This window comes from Thamnophis sirtalis, unplaced genomic scaffold, assembly GCF_051295495.1.
Source record: "Thamnophis sirtalis isolate CommonGarterSnake01/CBP01778 unplaced genomic scaffold, rThaSir2_p1.2 scaffold_4, whole genome shotgun sequence".
NCBI classification, from domain to species: domain Eukaryota; kingdom Metazoa; phylum Chordata; class Lepidosauria; order Squamata; family Natricidae; genus Thamnophis; species Thamnophis sirtalis.
In genome coordinates this window covers 38,667,447-38,688,329 of record NW_028261384.1, presented here as the reverse complement: position 1 = coordinate 38,688,329, position 20,883 = coordinate 38,667,447, and the positions used below count along the sequence as shown (strand labels likewise).

The following is a 20,883-nucleotide window of genomic DNA, read 5'->3' as shown; positions in this document are numbered from 1 at the left end:
GATCAATACATATAAAAATACCAAGTAAGATATTCACTATTTAGAAACAGGGAAATCCCCCTCCTTCCAATCTATGGAAAGAAGTAGGTCTATGGATAAGTAGGTCAGGTTAAACCTTGCAGGTTAGTGTATGATTCATAACTTGTCAGAAAACTTAAGAAAAGGAGGAGAGACTTATCAGTCATCCCAACTAGGTGACTAGGCCAGTCACTCACACTTAGGTCAAGCCACTATATAGGATTGTTGTAGGAAAAATAGGAGGAAAGAGTATTATGTATTTTCACTGTTCTGAGTTATTTATAAAAGTAATATATGTGGTAATAAAATAATAAAGTAATAAAATCTTTAAAAAGTCTAAAGATAGATGCTTTTATAGGATAAATATTAAGTGTTCTCTTTCACACAAGAAAAAGCACAGCTGGATCAGATGAACAACTATTTTAGTCTGTTACTTCACATTGTCAACACAAGGTGCTCACAAGCCAAAGTTAGAGACTTGATTTGTGCATTAAAATATTAAATATGCAATATAGACATTTTCCTGCCAAAGGAATGCTGTTGGCCGCCATCTAAAATGACCCAGAGTTTATATTTTTATTGTTACCATGGGTTTAAAACTTCAGAATGAGCAGAATCCAATCAGTTGGATGTAAAACTCAGTGAAAACACTTGAATGAACTATATATCATCTTCAACTGTAACTGTGAGATTATAGTCCATTGTGGAAAAAAGAAATGATTTCTCAGTTCCACATAAAATTGATGACTGAAACGTGGCAACTCAACTGAGAGTTGGTGTTAATGTGAAATAAATGGCTTTTAAATGAATAAAGATGCTTTCCACAGTGTAAAGTGGATTTGTGATTAAAGGGGGAAAATACCTGGCAATCTCAGTGGAAATATATAGAAATTCAGCTTTTACTTCCCTTACTATATAATCACAGGGGGATACACTTTCTTTGTTCAACTCTGTGTTTAATGGTCTGCAGCACTGTTGACTGCACATTCCATTGAATCCCAAGTGGGAAGTCCTTCAAGGCCAGCAGTGGTGGACAGTCAGATATCTTTTTCTTATTTTCACCCTATCTTCCCCACCCTATCTTCACAACTAACTTGGAACACAAATTCAGAAGAGACACATACAACGGACTATTATATCTCTAAACTAAACTATCTAAATATCACAGGATGAAAACAAGCTAGAGAGACAATTAAGCAATACTAGAATTCTGCAGACAACAAATAGGAAATAATAAAGGCTTGCCAAAGTTAGTAGTATTAGTATTTAAATCCTAGTCCAAAACATGAATAAAAGGATAAAGAAAGTTGAGAAATTTGTCAAGGATCATATTCCAAATTGTACTCATATGTTTGATTGATTTTAACACTTAGGCCAGGGGTGTCAAACTAGGGCCAGATATGTCATGTGCAGGCCATGCCCACTCTGGCTCTGCAAAGGCAAAAAATTGTCACGATACGTCATGTGACACGATCAAGTTTGACACCTGTGACTTAGACATTTATTCAGTAATAACTCATCACATACTGGTAAAACTAAATTAAGTGGGATTACTTTGGTGAGAGAAAGCTTTTACTGTAAGGATCGACATGCTATCCTGTTAGAGCCTAGATGAAGAGCATTCTCCAAAGTTGGTGGAGACAGCGGTCATGCATGGGTTAACTCAGTCAGTAACCAATAGAACTAAGTCTGCCAAAGTGATGTCATCACCTCTGAGGAGCATGGTCCTGTTTTTTTAGACTCTGTTCGATTGGAACTGGCTGTGCTAATCGCTTTCTCCTCAACTAATACTTTATAATTGGATAATTTAATTAGATTTCTCTCAAACTAAGAACAGAAATTGTTTTCTAAATTGATCTCTGAACTGGGTTCCTGTTAGGTCTCAATAGCCTCTGGAGGCTGGAGAGTGCTTGCCCCGTCTCATCAGAGGCTTGCCTTTGAAGGTCTTCAGGCTTCTGAGGCTTCATATTTCAGCAGAACTAACTGAAATAGCCGAGGGAGGATCTGATCTCTGCGGGAGAATTCCCAGCCTCTGCCTTGCCACCTGCGCCACTAACTGCCGCTACCACCTCCAGGAGCCTCCGAATGCTGCAGGGAGCCTCATTAAAGTCACAATGAGCTGCCAGCCACTGGGAAACGCCACTGCAGCCACTGTTCCTCACCGCCGTTCCAATCATCACTCCGAAGACCGCTGCACGTCCGTGGCTTCATGCCTGGCTCCTCGACCTTGCCGCAGGGTCTAACCCGCCCACACTCATCGCGAGTCTTCGGCTACCTCGTGGTGCTGGCTCATAGTCTCTGTAGCTTCAGTGGCCGTTGAATTGGGCATGAAAATCATCTGGCAGCCATTTTGGATCAAGGAACTGTGAGTACTGGCTATGGCCTCTTCTCGTCTGGAGCCTCAACTGCCTTCACCTTCCTTGGCCCCTGCCCCTATCACCAGACCCCCTGCTCCTTGGGGTCGCAGGTGCAGGCCTGCTCCGGCTGATAACACCAAGCCTCCATTAGGGACCCAATGCCTAATTGGAGGCATGGAGGATCCATCTCCTTGGGAGGTTGACAGGGCCCCTCAGGCCCCGGCTAAGAAGGCTAAGAAGGCCAGGTCCAAGACCAAACACGCTGAGCCTCGCATATTCCAGGCCCAGAGGCCTATTCATTCCAGTCCCCCTCTTGACTTTTCTTCTGATTCGGAGGATGACCTCTCTCCTGCTGCATCCATCCTGCAGCCCGAGGAGGCTAGGGGCATAGATGCTTTGGCCTACAGTGGGAATGATTCAGATTGTGGCAGGAGCCTCACTCCTGATGAGGATCCCCTCTACCAGGAAAATATTTCTCACACTCCCCACCGACGCCGTTCTTACTCATCGGGCATGGCTGATATGATCTCTGAGGCCATAGAACGTGGTTGTGGCCGGCCTTAAACACAGGTCTTCTAATTGTTCTGCTTCTTCCTCTAGTTCCAGGCTTCTTCGTCGCATGAGTTACCCAGCACTTCCAACCAACCGTCGGTCTTTGGGGAAGAGGAACGCCCTGCAAGAGACTCAGATCTCTCGGAGGATGAGGGTCTTCGTCCCAATCCACCTCCCTTTGTTGGCTTGTTTAAACCTGCTGTTTTTCGTTCTCTCCTTTTTAAGGCCAAGAAAATTGCAGGCATTCCATCTCCAAAGGCAACTCAGAGTTCGGAAGCAGACAAGGCTGACACCACTGACCTGCTCTTCATTCAGCCTATGGTGGAAAAGGAGGTGATCCCATCACCACGGTTCTTCATAGACGTTGTCCAGAATCAATGGGCTTCTCCAGGTACTGGAACCCTCCCAATGCCTCGGAAAAGCGCCTGTACAATGTCGCTCCTGACCTTGCCAAGGTTTTAGAGGTACGTTCTGTTGATTTGTCTATAATTGCCCTCTCTTCTCCCAACGTGGCCTGAGCGGCTCTGAAGCTCTGAAGTTGAAGACATGAAGACCTGTGACCTGAAAACAAGAATACAACAAATTCTGGTCAAGGGTCACTAGGCTTCAGCTTGGGCATTAGAGCGGGCACCTCTGCTTCCTTCTTTAGTCACTCCGCTCTTCTGTGGCTGAGACAACTCCAAGCTCGCCTTCCAGCCAGGGATTCTAGGGCTTGCAGGGACATTAACAAGATTAAGGCGGTCCTAGAATACACTGCAGATGACTCTTGGATGCAGCCCATTTTGCGTCCAAAGCCATTGCATCTTCCATCTCCACCCACCGGCTTCTCTGGCTAAAACAGTGGCAGGAAGAAGCACAGGCCAAGTGGAAACTTGCCTCCTCTTCCTACTCTTCATCCCTTCTCTTTGGTCCTCCATTAGAAACCCTTCTGGTAAAGTCCAAGGATAAGAGGAAGGTTCTGCAACCAGCCACTCAAAAGCAGGAAGGTTGGAATCAATCCTTTTACCACAGGCAGCTCTTTCGTGGCCAGGATGGGAGTGCTTCCAACTCCCATCCCCAGCGACAGGCCCCACCCAGACAGCCCCCCTCCTTATCCAATAGATCAGGCAGGAACAACCAGAGATTCCAGCCCAGAAAGCCTTTCAGGGATAATTCCAACCGTTCCTTTAAGAGGCAGAAGTGACTGCCTGGAAAATCTCCCAATTGGGGGGGTGTGTGTGTCTGGCAGCCTTCGTGGATCGTTGGGATGACATCACCAATGACGCGTGAAAAAACAGAGTATATTGTTCTGCTCATCTTTATCAAGAATTAATTTCCAATTAGTGAAATAGATTTATACTTAATCTCAGTAAAAATGCATAAACTTCCAGCCTTAATTCTCTTTACAGCTATACATTATATTTTTAAAATTACTAAAAATATTTACGATATACAGGTAAAACTCAAAAAATTAGAATATTGTGCAAAAGTCCATTTATTTCAGTAATGCAACTTAAAAGGGGAAATTAATATATGAGATAAGACTCATTACATGCAAAGCAAGATAGTGATAGCCGTGATTTGTCATAATTGTGATGATTATGGCATACAAATCCACCATCACAGAAAATTTGAATATTCCATGCAATCAATAAAACAAGGATTGTACATAGAACAATATTGGACCTCTGAAAAGTATAAGCATGCATATGTACTCAGTACTTGATTTGTTCCCCTTTTGCAGCAATTACTGCCTCAATGAGGCATGACATGGAAGCTATCAGCCTGTGGCACTGCTGAAGTGTTATGCTGAGGTGTTATGGAAGACCAGGATGCTTCAATAGCGGCCTTCAGTTCTTCTGCATTGTTCGGTTTCATGTCTCTCATCTTTCTCTTGGCAATGCCCCATAGAGATTCTCTATGGGGTTCAGGTCAGGCGACTTTGCTGGCCAATCCAGCACAGTAATCCAACATTCATTAAACCAAGTTTTGGTGCTTTTGGCAGTATGAGCAGCTGGAAAATGAAGTCAGCATCCCCATAAATCTCATCTGCAGAAGGAAGCATGAAGTGCTCCAAAATCTCCTGGTAGACGGCTGCATTGACCTTGGTCTTAATGAAGCACAGTAGTCCAAAGTCCTGTTGTTCAGTGGTCCAAAGTCCTCTTTTCTGATGAGAGCAACTTTTGCATCTCATTTGAAAACCAAGGACCCAAAGTATGGAGCAAGAATAGAGAAGCCAATCGATCACAGTAATCCCACGATCATTGAACCAGTTTTTGGTGCTATTGGAAAAAGTTGCTTTCATTAGAAAAGAGGACTTTGGACCACTGAGCAACAGGACTTTGGACCACTGTGCTTTATTAAGACCAGGGTCAACGCAGCCGCCTATCAGGAGATTCATATATTCGTTTTACCTTTTAAGTTGTATTACTGAAATAAATGAACTTTTGCACGATATTCTAATTTTTTGAGTTTCACCTTTAATTCTCAAGAGAGAAATATGGAATGTAAATAATGTTTTATATAGGATAAGAACAGAAAATAACCTTCTGAATTTTGGGTCCATGTTCTGGAATTTTTTAAGAATTATTTTATTTTAGAAGAATTACCTATCACAAAATGACTCCTTTTCACAGGTTCTACGCTGTTCCCGTTTTCTATTGTCCTAGAATGAGGAGACAGATGGGTATACTTCCAAATATTGGAAGGTAGCTATTAAACTTTAGAAAAAAATCTAGAATTATCTGTATGACTTCATAGTCGCTTCAATAAATAATATTTTGTAGGAATATTTTAAAAAATCATGAGCAGCAGAGAGCATGATGGACCCTAGCTTCCTATTTACTGGCTTCATTGTGGCATTTGAATGTTTTCCCATCTCATTATTTCTGTCTGGTTTTATAGGCCTCTTTCAGATTCTTTATTTGATTCCTTGAACTCGAAATACCAAAAATCTCCCTGTGGGACATTCTGATGAAGAATGATTCATCTCCCAATAAGTAGTATTGTATTTACTTAGAGTTTTCTAGCAGAAATTTATAAAATGCTTTTAGGATTTATTTAGTTTTGAAACTTTCTCAAAACATTTTTGTGTAGGGGCACCCTATCTCCAAATTATTTCTACTTATTACCCAGTATCTATAAACATTTGTTTTATATACAGAAACTATGTGTATTGAAATCTTCTAAAAGACTTTTATTTTGCTTTTCTATAATGCCACAGGGTGGAGTATTGTTTTATATATTGATAATAGATCCTATGCTTACATAATAAAAATTGTGGAAAAGTCATCAGGAGTTTTTCATTTACAAGCCACATAGAACTGTAAGGACTTTTTCTGTACACTCAGTGTGGAACAGGGGTAAAAAATAGTAAGCCAATTATATTAAACTTTTCTATGAAAAAACAAAACTAAAATAATTATATCATCATCATCATTTATACCTCTATTTCTGTTCTTGCAAATGATTCTTAAATTATTTTCATTATAATCATTGTTTCTTGTATTATTTGTTTTTAAAACATTTCACCTCACTATTTCTCAAAATCTCAACTTTATCTAAAAGTAGTGCAATAATCTTTTCTTAATTTTTAACATTTAATCTTTTTCATATATGTGGTCCTCATTCATTTTTTTTGTTTGCCACAAGCTTCTGTACTCTTCACTGACTTTTATAATCAGTTCTCATTTATTAACATCTATTCATTCTGGATCCCACTTCTTTTTTATCATACACTTCTTAAGCATCCAATTTTTCCTGTATTCAACTCAGTGTCTATGTTTCTCTGAACATAACAACTTTTATTTCCATGCAGCAAAACTGGCAACAATATGCTCTTGTGAACTGCCATTTTATATTGTTTTAACAAATTCCTTACAACATCCCCTGATATCTTTTTACCAGCTTTCTCTATCCATTATCTTAACTTTGGTAATTATTCTACCAAGGTATCATAATTCTACTTGTTCTACCTTTTTGCCATGTATTTATAACCTGCTACTGTTCACCCCATTTTCCTTGTCATCCTTTGTTTTAGACATATTGATTTTCAGATACATACTGTATCATTGCATACAATATTTGAGGAAAATAATTTACATTGTCTAGTAATAACATAGAATCAGTGCCGTATAAAAGTACATATACGTTTGTCTCCAGCTATTTGTGATCTCATCACAAGCATTTCTTATTCATTAATACATGAAATTACTAAGATAATATATGCGTCCTTATTTCACATCTATTTAATGTTAACTGATTGGCATTCTATTTCGTCTCACACATGCTTGATTTCTATCATATTGCTCTTATCACATCTAGCAACCAATTTTCAACTGAATCATTCTAGCAAAATTTCTATAATTCAAGCCAATTCACTTTGTCATATGCTTTCTCTAAATCAAAAAATGTATAATAAACTTTCCCATTTTCATACATTTGTAAATGATGTGAAAAGAAAAATCTTTTATCTGGTAAAAAAGAGCACTCCTTTTGCCAGAATTTAGGCCATTCATACTCTGACAAAAATTTTCCAGCAGCTTTCGCAAATTAATCCCACTTTAATTTTGGTAGCTTTTTCCTATTAGAAGGCCTTGATGTAATTTTGACACATGTTCTACAAGTGGCATAGCAATTGCACTATAATTGAATTGAATTGAATTGAATTTATTATATTTCTATGCCGCCCTTTTCCCAGAAGGGACACAGGGGGGCTCACAACCCAAGTCAGGGGTGGGGATAGGGGATACAAATAGGGGGGAAAAAGACATAGACAAACAATACCACAATTTTAAAAACAACTCAACAGGCACACCATTCGAGCGGGGACAGGAACTCATCAGCCCCAGGCCTGTCGGAACAGCCAGGTTTTAAGGGCTTTGCGGAAAGCCTGGAGGGTGGTGAGGGTCCGAATCTCCATGGGGAGCTCGTTCCAGAGGGCCGGAGCAGCCACAGAGAAGGCCCTCCTCCGGGTGGTCGCCAGTCGGCATTGGCCAGTGGATGGAATTCAGAGGAGGCCTAATCTGTGGGATCTAATCGGTCTATTGGAGATAATTGGCAGCAGGCGGTCTCTCAGGTACCCAGGTCCAATACCATGAAGGGCTTTATAAGTGACGACTAGCGCCTTGAAGCGTATCCGAAGACCAATAGGCAGCCAGTGCAGCTCGCGGAGGATAGGTGTAACGTGGGTGTACCGAGGTGCGCCCACAATCACTCGCACGGCTGCATTCTGGACAAGCTGAAGTCTCCGAATGTTCTTCAAGGGCTGCCCCATGTAGAGCACATTGCAGTATTATACTTTAACATTTACATTAGATGTCTCTTTTTCTGTTGTTTCACAACATGCTTTTCTTCAGCATTCCACAAAACATTCTTTGTTTCTCATGAACATTATTTTCACACTTTTATAGCATTCTGCACAAAGTCTTTCCAGCCTCTTCCAAGCAGCTTTATATCTATGGTGTTGAGACATAAATCTATTATTTAGATTAAGTTCTTGTTCTCTCTGCTTGATTACTTTTTTTCTTGCAGACATTTTATTACCAAGCTAGATAACATCATCTGTTCATAGGAAAGGAATATTTGCTGATTGTTAGTGTTTACTAGCTTGACTTACCAGTCTTGATTGGAGTGTAGTTTCTTCCTTGATTGTTACTTGGATATAGTTTCCTGCCTGGTTGTTTATTTGGATGTTGGCTGCTATGAGTGATGTTTGTTTTCCTACTTGAGTTTTGGTGCTATCTTTTAAATGGTATGTTAATGGAGTTTATTTCTATGTGTCTGTTGATGGCTTATTTATTGCAATATCAAGCCTTCAATAATTCCCTAGCATTTTATGGATTTGGCTTGGTAAAAATGCCACAATTTTTCTGTTATAATTGTGGAAAGAGATTAAGAAATTTGTATCCTGTTTTCTGACTGCTAGCTGATATTCATGGATATGTCATGATTTTAATATGAAAGGGCAGAACTTAGATCATGAAATCATGATGCATCATTCTGATAACATCATAATTAGGAATATGTAAATTTGCACCAATAGACAAATGCATATATATGTAATGTATTACATTTGTAGGCTTGTACCCAAGATGCAGAGTTTCTTTGTGAACAATTGAAGAAGCTATTAAAGAAAAAATTTAGATGACAAAGTGTAACTTTATATTAATTATTATATTAATTAAGAAGTTCCATTTTTTCATATTGCAATGCAGTAGGTATTGGTATCTTAAGCATCTTTTACTTAACTGCCAATATCTCAACACACAGATTTGGCAGCTTGTCTTTGATCAAATGCTTTTTTCTGCTCTGCTTCTTCTCATGACCTTTTGAACATGATAGGCTCTTCCTTTGCTTCCCTCCCCCACTTTGCACATCTTTTCCCCTATGGAAAATCAATCATCCTGTCTAGAGTATTTTAAAATGATGCCAAGCTTTTCAAGTGCACCTTCCAGCTCTCTTGTGTTGATTTATAATTTTGCATGCCACTCTGCTCTCTTCACTTCCCCACTGTCTGTTATTTCTTAAGAATGGCTAAGGACAAATTCTGCGTTAAATTAATTCACACTTTCAGTAGCCTTTCCTGCAGTTGTAGGAGGTTACAGTTTGCAATTCCCTTGATACATTCCTTTAAAAAGTTCCATATGATTCTCTTAGCTTAACACATTTTTTAAACCATTTCTGCCTCCTTCGGTTGACTTTTACAAGTTTGGAGATTGATGGCAGCTACATTTGATTAATGACTTCCCCAAACATTTAAACAAACATTAAGATGTTTGAGAAGAAGAAGAAAAAACCAACTACAAATATTTTTTATGCAAGAACTTACATATGTGAAGATGCATATATGCATTCTATTTGTTTTCCAGAGCATAATGATATGTGCTGGATCACATCATTATGGTCTGGAAAATATAGAATTGGTTATAATTCTGAGGCCTCATTTGGGGCATTGTCCCTTAGATGGTCTTTTTTTTTCCCTGCAGAATTTTCCCAAAATAATCATTAGTCCCATGATCATTAAAATACCAAAGGAGAAATGATTTCCTAGAGTAAATAAAAGTTGTCAGAATGGGGTATCATTTTACAGGTGGGAATTAGCACCTGTAGGAGATTTCTGCATTTAGAAGTAGAAAAGAAACAGTCTCATGTGGAAGTTAGAAGTTAAATTTTTCTTTTAAAATTATCATGATAGCAAATTTGGAAACCTGCTTGGAGTCATGGAGCCACATTTCCTTTAATATACAGAAGGTGACTTTAACTTTGATATTACAGTATAAAATCTGAAATAGTAGGTTGTCTCTAGGATAATTCCTAAGGTAACCTTAGGGTAAGTAATGGAATGTTGAATTATAGGATATATAAACCTCATTGTCCCAGAGGCATTCTTGAAAATGAAGATGAAGCCACAGATTGTCATTGGGCCATATTTTGGCTTCTTGCCTGTGTGTTTGTGAGTGGGCTTGATATAGAGCAAAGAACATGGTAGAAGTAGGGCTTTCACTGCTACCAAATTACCATGTTCTAAGCAAATAGGAATTGGAATATTTTGAATTCTTCTTGAACTAGGAAAGGTCACTGTATCCCGCCCCCCCCTTCTCTATATTGAAATATATTCTAAGAATTGGCATTATAATAAAAAGGCATGGCTGCTGTGCCAATGGCTGTTTGACATCTGAAAATGCTGATATGAAAACAAAGTGAATGAACCCTGAAATGCTTTGAAATGCTCCTGGCCATTGCTACTGATCATATGTCCTGACATATACAGTCCCGGATGCATCTGTTTATCTGATCTAGATTGGAAAGAGACAGAAGAGAGCTAATGTTGCACTTCATAAAATTGCAGCCAGACTGATAAATCTGTGTTTATTTGTCTCAGAATGCATCCTGGTTTCTTTAACAGAGACATCTTGTATTTGTGCTGATGGCAACATTGCTCTCCTCCCCCTCCCTTTCCCTAACCCCTTTGGGAGAGTTTGCTGAGAATTCTTTAACCTCAACCACTCACACACACCCCACTCGTAATTCCTCCATGGCAACTGAAAACTTGCAACTGGCTTGGTTTGAAGTCTGTCCTGGTGATTTCAGTACAGCTTTTGCTTTGGTGGCAAATTATGATCTTGGGAATGATTGATACTGTGTGGGAGTTGATGACATAAATCTGCTAAAGTGTGCCTGATGTACAGCTTCCCAGACTTCAGCTCTGGAGCCATGATGCTGTTCTTAACATAGTGACACTGAACAGATTGTAGCAAATAAAAAAGGGAAAGAAAAAAACCTCCCAAGTCTTTTTGTGCAATAGGTACGAATAAAGTTTATTGCCTTGAAACTAGCAAAACATTCAAGTACTATTAAATGATTTGTCATTGGGAGGGTTGAAAGAGATGAATGAAGAATAGTAAGACTATTTTGTTAATGGGTACAAAAAAAACCCTAAACAAAAAATACAGTAATTAAAAAAACCCAGACATTTAAAAAACCCAAATTAAATATTCTCAGGTTTTTGTGGTAAGGGATCAATGCTGCAATCTTGCACTTCCCTAATCCATTACATTTTAAATCTCAAATGAATTTAAGATTGACTCCTAAATTTTGGAAGAAGCCGACTACTCTGCATTTATATACAGAGAGCCAGCACTGAATTAAATATTGCAGGCAGCATTTATAAATCCTTTTGAAATCTAAATTATTAATGAACACTTTTGAATAAAGTTGATTATATAAACAGGTTGCATGAGATTGCATCAGAGAGTAATACAATACACTACTTAAGAATACATTAATATTCTATAATATGGTTATTCTAACCTATAATATGGTTGCATTCATATTCACAGAGGCAATCAAAATGTACGTATAGATTTTTGATTGCATTAGTCTTCCAACAAGCTTCTATTTTGCAACCAATACAAAGCTATTGAAAATTAAAATTATTTCTTATATATAATTATTACTAAATATAAAATTGTAAAGTTATATTATTTACTTCAATACAACTTTTAAGATAAATTATATTAAATTATTATATAACATAAAATTATAAATAAATAAATTAAGAAGGTTAACCATATAATCTCTTAAAGCATTATATTTCATTATATATATGGGTGATTAAAAATCTTGTTTAGGGTAAATAACATGGCTGTAAAGCTTTAAAGTGGGAGTTAGTTTATTGGCAAGTAACTGCTGAAATCTGTTCAGAATAGCAGAAATCAGAACCTGAGCCAAAAATGTTATGGCTTTATCACTATCATAGGCCCAAGAATTATCATATGTATTGAAGTTCCAATTGAGTTCTAATTTTCTGTTCAACCAATATGGCAGGTAGTGGATATAAATTGAATGCCAAGTCAAGAAATAAAGAAAGTATTTTATATGCAGTCTTCCTTTGCATTTCAGGAGACGGTCTAAACTTTGCCCAAATGTGCAACATTTCTTCCAGAGCCCATTTAACACACCAATGTATCTTTCAGCGAATATTTTTTAAAAAATTAGTTCATATTTCAGAGAGTATGCTGAGTCTGCATTTCTCTTCATTTTTTAAGAATTCTACTTTAAAATAGCAAAAATGCAGCTTGAAGTGTGGGCAGATGAGGATAAGTTTTTTCAGGTTTGTTTGCATGCCCAGGAGTTGTTTTGGACTTGAGCAGTGCCTAAATATAATAATAAAACAAATAAAGACATACGTAAAGTAACCAGATTTTAAAATTGGTTAAGCAGGACACCATTGAGGTGTGTGTGTGTGTGTGTGTTCCTGATTAAAAATTTTGCCGCCCGGTGTTGCGCCTAAGGTGAAGCTGCCAAAGCTCCCGCTGGTGCCTCGCCTGTGGCAGCGGCAGTGCCGCCTCCCTCACCCTCCATCCAGAGCACCTGAGCTGGGCACCGTGTTACCCCTGCCGCCACAGCCTCCTCTGCTGTGCTTTTGAGAAGCCATGGGGCCTTTTGTTTTCTGCTCCCACTCCCTCTGCCACCTTCCTACTGGCTCCCGCAGCCTCATGGCTCTTCAAAAGCATGGCGGAGGAGGAGGGGGCAGGGGTAATGCGGTGCCCAGCTCAGGTACTCTGAGCGGAGGGGGAGGCACCACTGCCACAGGTGGGGCTGCCGGTGGGAGCTTGGCAGCTTCACCTTAGCTGCAGCACTGGGTGGCAAAAGTTTTAATCAATAACACCTCCCCATTCCATTCCCAGGCAGAAGAAAGAGACTCCGGGGAGGAGAGCTTGGCCAGTCACTGGAAGGCGTTTGAGAAGGAGAAAAGCAGGCAAGGAAACTTCTCAAGAAGTTCCAGAAGCAACTGCTTCTCCTCTGGGCTGGAGGGAGGGGAGGAGAAGGAAGGAGGGAAGGAGGAAGGGAGGGAGAAAAAGGAAGGAAGGAAGGAAAGATGGGAGGGAAGGAAAGAGGGGAGGGAGGTGAAAGGGGGGAAGGGAAGAGAAGGGCACCTTTTATTATCCTCGTCTTGTAAAAGCTCTGCAGGCTGCGACCCGGGCTCAGCTCCTTCCCCATGGCCCACCTGCTCTGCCGGCCCCGCTTCCTTCTGAAGCAAAGCTCCCAGGTGCCGGCTGCCTCTTTGTTGGAAGGAGAGGCAGAGCCACCCCGATTGAAGCCGTTTCAAGCAGGGCAGCGGGGAGCAGGGCAGCCATGCTGCCCGGGGAAGCTGGCGGGCTTGTTGCAATTGCCGTGGCAGGCTGCAATGCCCTACCTTTTGTGGGGACCTCTGCTCCAGGCACGCACGTGCAAAGTGTGGGGCCGAGCTGGGAGGGGCGTCACACCAGCGCCGAGAGCACTCAGCCCGCCCCCTCATCTGCATCCCCCTCCGGGGATGGAGCAGCCACAGTCCGGCCACTGCAGGTGAAACAGCCGGGGGCCTCCAGGGTGTTTGGAAAAGCCGGATAAAAGCCCTCATTGCAAGTATTACAAAGCCCTTCTAAAAATCGGGACTTTTTAAAATGCCGCGGGACGTGGGACAAATTGTTCAAAAGTGTGACTGTCCCGCCAAAAGCAGGACGTCTGGTCACCTTAAACATACGTAAGTAGTAAGGGATACATATTTCTAAGGGAATGCGTGTCTGTGTGTATCTGTTTTGAGTGTCACAAGAAATAATATCTAGGTTTATACCTGATCAAAAGAGGCCAGAGTGAAAGAAAAAATGATGTGTAAAACAGTGTATTATTAAGGCAGAATAGGTTTCTAGGTAGTCTACCTGTTGCTGTTTTAACATATCATTTTGAAAATATATACATTTAATGTGTGTTTTCCATATTGTCAAAGTAAATCATTTCTCCACCAGACATTTGGCAAAATTATGCCATTTAATGAAAGCTTTTGCACTAACAGTAAACATTGGAAATTATTAACTAACAATATTTTTTTCTTGAATCTATGCAAAGGACTTATATTTCATTGGAAATTATATTTAGTCATTTACCAAAAATGCTAGATTGACTTTGAGATAATTTACTAATAGTATAACAGTCTGATACTTGTGTCTGGCTCATAAAAAATCTTATGTAGTTAATACGAATGTTCCCAGCATTTCTGACATTTACCCTGATATTCCTGCCAACAAAATGCATACAAAAATGTAGGCAGAACTTTACATCTGTTTTTCTAAATGGGCACTTAACAAATATAAATGAAGAATAATTCGGTTATTTGGTTATATCACTTTTTTTTACCAGCCATATTCTAACAGGATTGATATCAAGTGGTTTTATCCAAAAGATGGGCTGTAAATTCAGCATACCCCCCAAAAAAGCTAGTGTGGAGAAGCAAAATAGGCATTTTATAATATCTACAAAACTTTGAGATGTTCAAACTTGTAAATACTAAAATATATTTTGCTTTCTAAAGAACATACAGTATTAAATGTTGCTATTAATCAACAATTTGTTCAGTAATTCAATTTATTCCACTAATTATTTTTTGTGCCATTTGGTCCCATTTAAGGCTAAAATAAGAATTGGTAAAAATGTGCATTTTGTTTCAGATAAGCAGAATAGATACTTGGCTATGCTTCCTCTCTAATATTGTGCAAAGAAATCCATTTCTGTTTTAAGCTAGAAACAGCATCAGATAACATGTAGAAAGACCTAAAGTTTGTTTAACTTCAAAATTTTCAATAAACTATTATTCAATCTTGGATAGTTGGGACTAAGGGGCAAGCAAGGAAATGGTCCTATCATTGTATCCAGGCACTTTTATGAGCAGATGTACTTCTTCAATATTCTGTGTAATTCAAGAAGTTGGACTAGAACACCATTTTTCAATGTTGGCAACTTTAAGATGTGTGGACTGCAACTCACAGAATTCCCCAGCCAGTATACTAGCTAGAGAATTTTGGAAGTAGAAGTTCACACATCTTAAAGTTGCCAACATTAAAAAACACTGACTAGAATTTCCAAGTCTTCTGTTATTGTGCCAAGAGTGTAGAGTTTCCATTACCATTTCTATGCTAATCTTTTCTAACATAATATTGCATCTTTTAGAATTAAATAGGAATTCTGGGGGTCTCAAATCTCTGACAAGTAGAAGATTTGAAAGAAGCTATAGCTCCTTAGCTGGCAAACTTCCAACACAAATCTCAGAATGATTTCTCAGAACATTATTCCAGTATCTACTTTAAAAAGTTGTTAATAATATTCTTAAAAGGATTCCTGTTACTCTCAGTGAGTTTAAGACCAAGTTAGGGATTCTGCTTTGGTTTCAGTGAAAGATTTGTGCTTAAGTTTAATTGAGATTTTCTATAGCTGCCCATCTTAAATCACACTTGGCTCATGCAGCAGTATAACCCAATAACTTGACAAAAATGATAAAACAATAAAACAGAAACAAAAAAGGGCACCATAAGCATCCCATAAAGAGATATTCCACAGCCAGATCTAACATTTCATTCTGTCTATTCTTTATTATCACAGTGATTGTTTAAAAAACTGTTTTGATGGCCTTCCAAAAAGCTAAAAGGGTGGGGGTCTGCTGAATCTCGGGGGAAGGGTGTTCCATAAGAAAGGGACAGCAATAGAAATGGCAGATTTCAGAAGTCCCATTAGGTGGCAGATCTCAGAGAAGGGATCTGGATCATGCCTATACTATGCATTCTGGACAGATGGACAGACATTCTTAGGGAGCATCATGACTAAGGCATGAGTTAATATTAAAAGTCCAGGAAAGGATGCAATTAGCGTACAAGATGATCTATGCAAAAGCCTGCTTAGCTATGATTATTACCTGCTCATTAAGCAAGAGCCAAGAATCCAGAAGGACCCCTTACTGGAGTACCAGCTTAATCTAGGGAATTACAATGCCATCCAAGTGAGAAATGAGAAATCAATAGAGGAGCCAAAACCCAGAGCCACTCCATATTTCAAGCATCGAGCTGAGGTCAGTTCCTCCTCATCCTGAACTTCATATCCTCCAGAATCCATAACAGCCCCGGATGGAGATGTATAACCGGTTATCATCAACCTACTGATAATATCACACCCTGTGTTCTTGGATGACCTTCCTCAGCAGTTTCATGTAGATATTTAAAAAGGAGACTAGAGCAATCTGAGCTGGAGGCATCCCGTACTGCAGGGACTAGCACTTGACACCCTTCTCTCTGAATACCAATACTACTGGCTCTGGAGAAAGGAGCAACGCAAAAAAGTGTCTTCTAACCTCCAGACCTGACCAGAAGAATACTGTGGTTGATGGTATTGAATAACAGTGAGGAGAGTCAGGTCAGTTGTACCACCCTTATCTTGAATCCTCCAAAGGTCATCAACAAGCATAACCAATCCCTTCTCAATGGCTTTATAAAATGGTAAGATCTAATGGCCCATATGATCTCCTGCTTAATATTTTCAAGAACTGGGGGACTTCAAAATTTATATAAATAAATAATAATAGTCTAACCACAAATCCAACAAATCGTATTGTATCTGAACATCTTTTATGGCAGAGATTTCCCTCTGATCCCTATCTCTCTTTACAATGAAGATGAGGTCTCTATGGTAGCACTGAGATTATGGAGCTCTTTTTCAAGACATTTTACACAAGGAGAATGGTGACAATTTCATTACCTTTATAATCAGCAAATTACTAGGTTTTAGTTTTTTCATATTTTACTGCAGTTGTATTATAAACTTTTATATTATTGCATTCTTTCTCAGCTCACATTTTTATGTATCCTATTCCTAGAACTTAAATAAAACAGAAGTATGGCTAAATAAGGAAACAAGTGAAATAAAATATTCCCCAAAAGTTGTAATTGCTTATTCTTTGATAAGACCTTTTCCAGTCGATGAACCAAAAATGACCTGATATATTATTTAAAAAGTTGATTTCTTTCTAATAATAAAATAAAATAGCACATAGAGGGAAGAAAAGAGCAACCAGATTTAAGAAGATAGTAGAATTTTAAGCATTACTATAATTTTATTCAATATAATTTTTGTTCCCACTACAAGGGAAATGCATATTTTCATTCAAGGTTGTTCATAAGTTTGCCCCTGATTTTTTTATGTTTAAAAAGCATAAGCAATGCTGTTAAATTTCTTCAAAAAGATATGATTTTGCCATGAATCTATCAATGTATGTATTTATGTTATCATCTGTCTAGGATTATTGCCTACTTTAAAGGAATATAAAGAAGAAAATTAAGGCCATTATTCTGTATCTACAAACCTGATGGCTAAAACATATGGAGTTTTCCAGGTGTCTGATCAATGCCATAGATCTAAAGCTTGATGAATAGGCATATAACAAAGTCATCACCTTTTAAGGAAGGATAAAATGGGCGGGGGGGGGGGAACTAATTGGCTGAAGGGTATATTAGAGAATGTTTAAATTGATTCCACCATACTACAAAAAAGAGAATGTTATTTATAATGAATTTGTTATTGTTTTTCTACAAATGACCAGACTTTGCAATTTGATTATATTTTATTGAAAAATGGCAATTAATTTTCCAGTAACACTTCTGCGGGAACTGATTGGTAAGGACTGAAATCAATACATTGTAACATGTCTTAAACATATCACTGCAGAACAACATTTAATAAACATGTAATTCAAATTTACGCTGAGCAAAATGAATAGCTTTTAATAGCGAAATACTTTCATTTGATGCATCTCATATTTTATGCCTGATGATTTTATAGATATCTATTCTGAAACAATCCTTGCTTCTAAAATCCGGTAGTTTGGAAATTGTATTTCAAGATATTATTCTTAAAACAGAATTTAGAGGGGAGAGGCTTGTTTATTCTGATGGTTTGGGTGACTTTTTGCTTCCTCTTTTATTTGGCTGTGTTTCTTATAGCCTGCTCTGCAAAATGTCAGAGAACATAATGTATAGCTACACTATTCTTCATAGGGGCTATAAAAAAGTTTCCCATTCTAACAGAGGTCCTCAGACACCTGCCCAGAATGCACTAGATATAATCAAAGACTTTTTGAGCCAAGATATGTTCACATCCATACTTGGCACATTCTCATAGCTTTCCTAACTCATCTGACAACTGCTTTGTTGTGATTTCTGGTCTCCTACATCATCTTCTATATAGTTTTGTAGTATTCCTGGGCATACATAACTGTTTATTTATCGTATAGTATCCTGCCTCCTCTTTCTCTATGTCTGTGTGTGTGGGGAGTAGATGTGCTTGGCACACAAGGTACCTGACAAAATAACAAAATAATAGCTGGATTAAAACAATGATTACTATCCTTATCTAACAAAGTTTATAATAAAGAACAAAAATACTGCTTGTAATATAACATCAAGCAATATGAGTAATTACATTGAAAGGATGTATTCTGATTCTCTTTTCAAAAGAAAACACAGGATTGGCACTCATTGGAAATCCAACAATAGTGCATTGATACAGGAGAAGGCTCTTTCCTGTATTCCTGAAAAGCAGGTCTGTATTACAACAATCTCTTCTGCAAATCTGGGAGGAAAAAGACACTTCCTTAGATAGCCAATCTCTGGGCCATTTAAGAGCCCTAAAATCTGTTCCTCCTCCTTGACATATTAGAGGGAAAGTGGAATGCAGTTGGTAACCAAAGCAATTTTTTTTAGTGTGGGTGTGGTCTGATCGAATATCTTCAAAGCTATACGTTTCTAGAAGATCTTTGAAGAAGTTTTAGGTGTAGTGCATTGAACTTGTGCTATCAATGTGCAATAACGGCCAGAAACAACTGGTTTAAGGAATAGTTAAGTCCAAAAACTTTGGCTTTATCCTCAGATTTAGTTTTCATAAATTCAGGACAACTTGAAAAATGGTAAACAATCATGGGACTTGTAGTCTAAAATAGCAGAAAACGTGGGGTTATTTATTCTTTTTCATGAGAATCCCTTGTTAATATATTAGAGGGTAGGTCATTCATTACCTGAAACTACGGACAGTGCATTATTAAAAAATGAGGATTGAATACAAATTTGCTAAATGTTATGGAAAGGCATACATTTAAAAATAGTTACTATAATAGAAATAGAAATGCAGGCTATAGCTGTGACCATATTTATTGTACAATATGCCTGCTCAGCTCTCCCGGTATTAAACACTTCTGTGCAACATTAAGGTCCTTGTTCCTCTACTTATGGCCACCCACCCCACTGTAAAACAGACTTGAGCTGGAAGCCATTTAGAAATGCAGATTTGTTCCTTGACAAATCATCAAAGCGAAAGATAATCTTTTTAAGGATAAGTTACATATAATGTCCAAATATGACATAGTTATGTTGACCTATGCTTTACTGAATAAACTACCACATGCTATGTCATAAATTATGGTTAACACAACATGCTAATCTGAATCCAAACTAAATACGTTATGGCTTAGTGAGCCAGATCAATCTTAAAATACTTGACCACACGCATTGAAGCTAGAAATTTTGCTGATTTTGCTAATTGGGCATAGGTCCCATTGAGTTCAATATGTATTACCTTCTATAGGTAATACATTTATTGCTGCAGCCTTAATATAGTAAAACTTTATTACTTCTCCTCTTAAATTCTCTTCTGTTCAATGAACATTTCTGGGGAGGTCAGCATTTATTGATCTCAATACTAGATTATTCAATATATATTTTAAGAATTCATATAGGATTTTACATGCAAATTATCAAACACAAAAACTGTGTTGCTCCATATCTATCAAGCTATTCTGTTGCTGAAAATGTTAAGACTTCCACATGCTTTAAAAATAACCCCAGATGTACAGATATCCAATTTAAGGGAGCCAGGGATGAGATACTTTTTTCCATGACTGCTTCAGCTTTTCCTTATTAAAATATTTATTTGTAATACAGTAGCAATTACAGTGTATTTTGTGGTAAAACACAATATAATCCCTTCGTTTCAGATGTAATGGGATTTTTTCACCATGCATGCACCAATGCCATGCTAAAAACAATAAACCAATAAAATAAATCTATGTTTATAGAAAGGTATTAGAGATCATAGATTCTTTAAGAAGATGGATAATGTATCCAGATCAAAGTAGCTCTGTCTTTAATCATCTGCAGTAGTTTTTTCATTCAATTTATTTTTTAGCAAGAAATAACCAAAAGATATATAGGATTTTTAGATGAGATGCTTCAAATATTGTTGCCTTGTTATCTCACTCTTTGACCATAAATGTTAAGCTAGCAATTTGGGGAAATACAAAAAAGATCTCCTCTTGATTCCCAATACTGGATATTTTGCTGAATTTGTCCTTTATTACTCATCCCATATCTGCTGAAAATATACCAATGTGTACTAGCATCTAATTAAAAGAAAATTTACAATTGATCTAAAAGTAAATGCAGAATAATTATTGAGGCCAGAAGTGGAACTCCAAACTTTTGGTGGCTGGAACCTTCTAGGATGAAGTGAAAACACTGCTAGATAGACAAGTCTACATATAGACAAAGTAAAAAAAAAAAAAACTTTCCCAGGACTGGAGAAGCAGATAGGACGTAAGGAAAAATGAAAGTAGAAGAGGACTATT

At 38.1% G+C, this 20,883-nt stretch overlaps 1 protein-coding gene across 1 annotated transcript in view; it reads left to right on the top strand.

The window, feature by feature from the left end:
* The window catches only part of POLR1F (RNA polymerase I subunit F), an 83,870-nt gene that overhangs the window by 5,455 nt on the left and 57,532 nt on the right, over nucleotides 1-20,883 (top strand). The window lies entirely within an intron of this gene.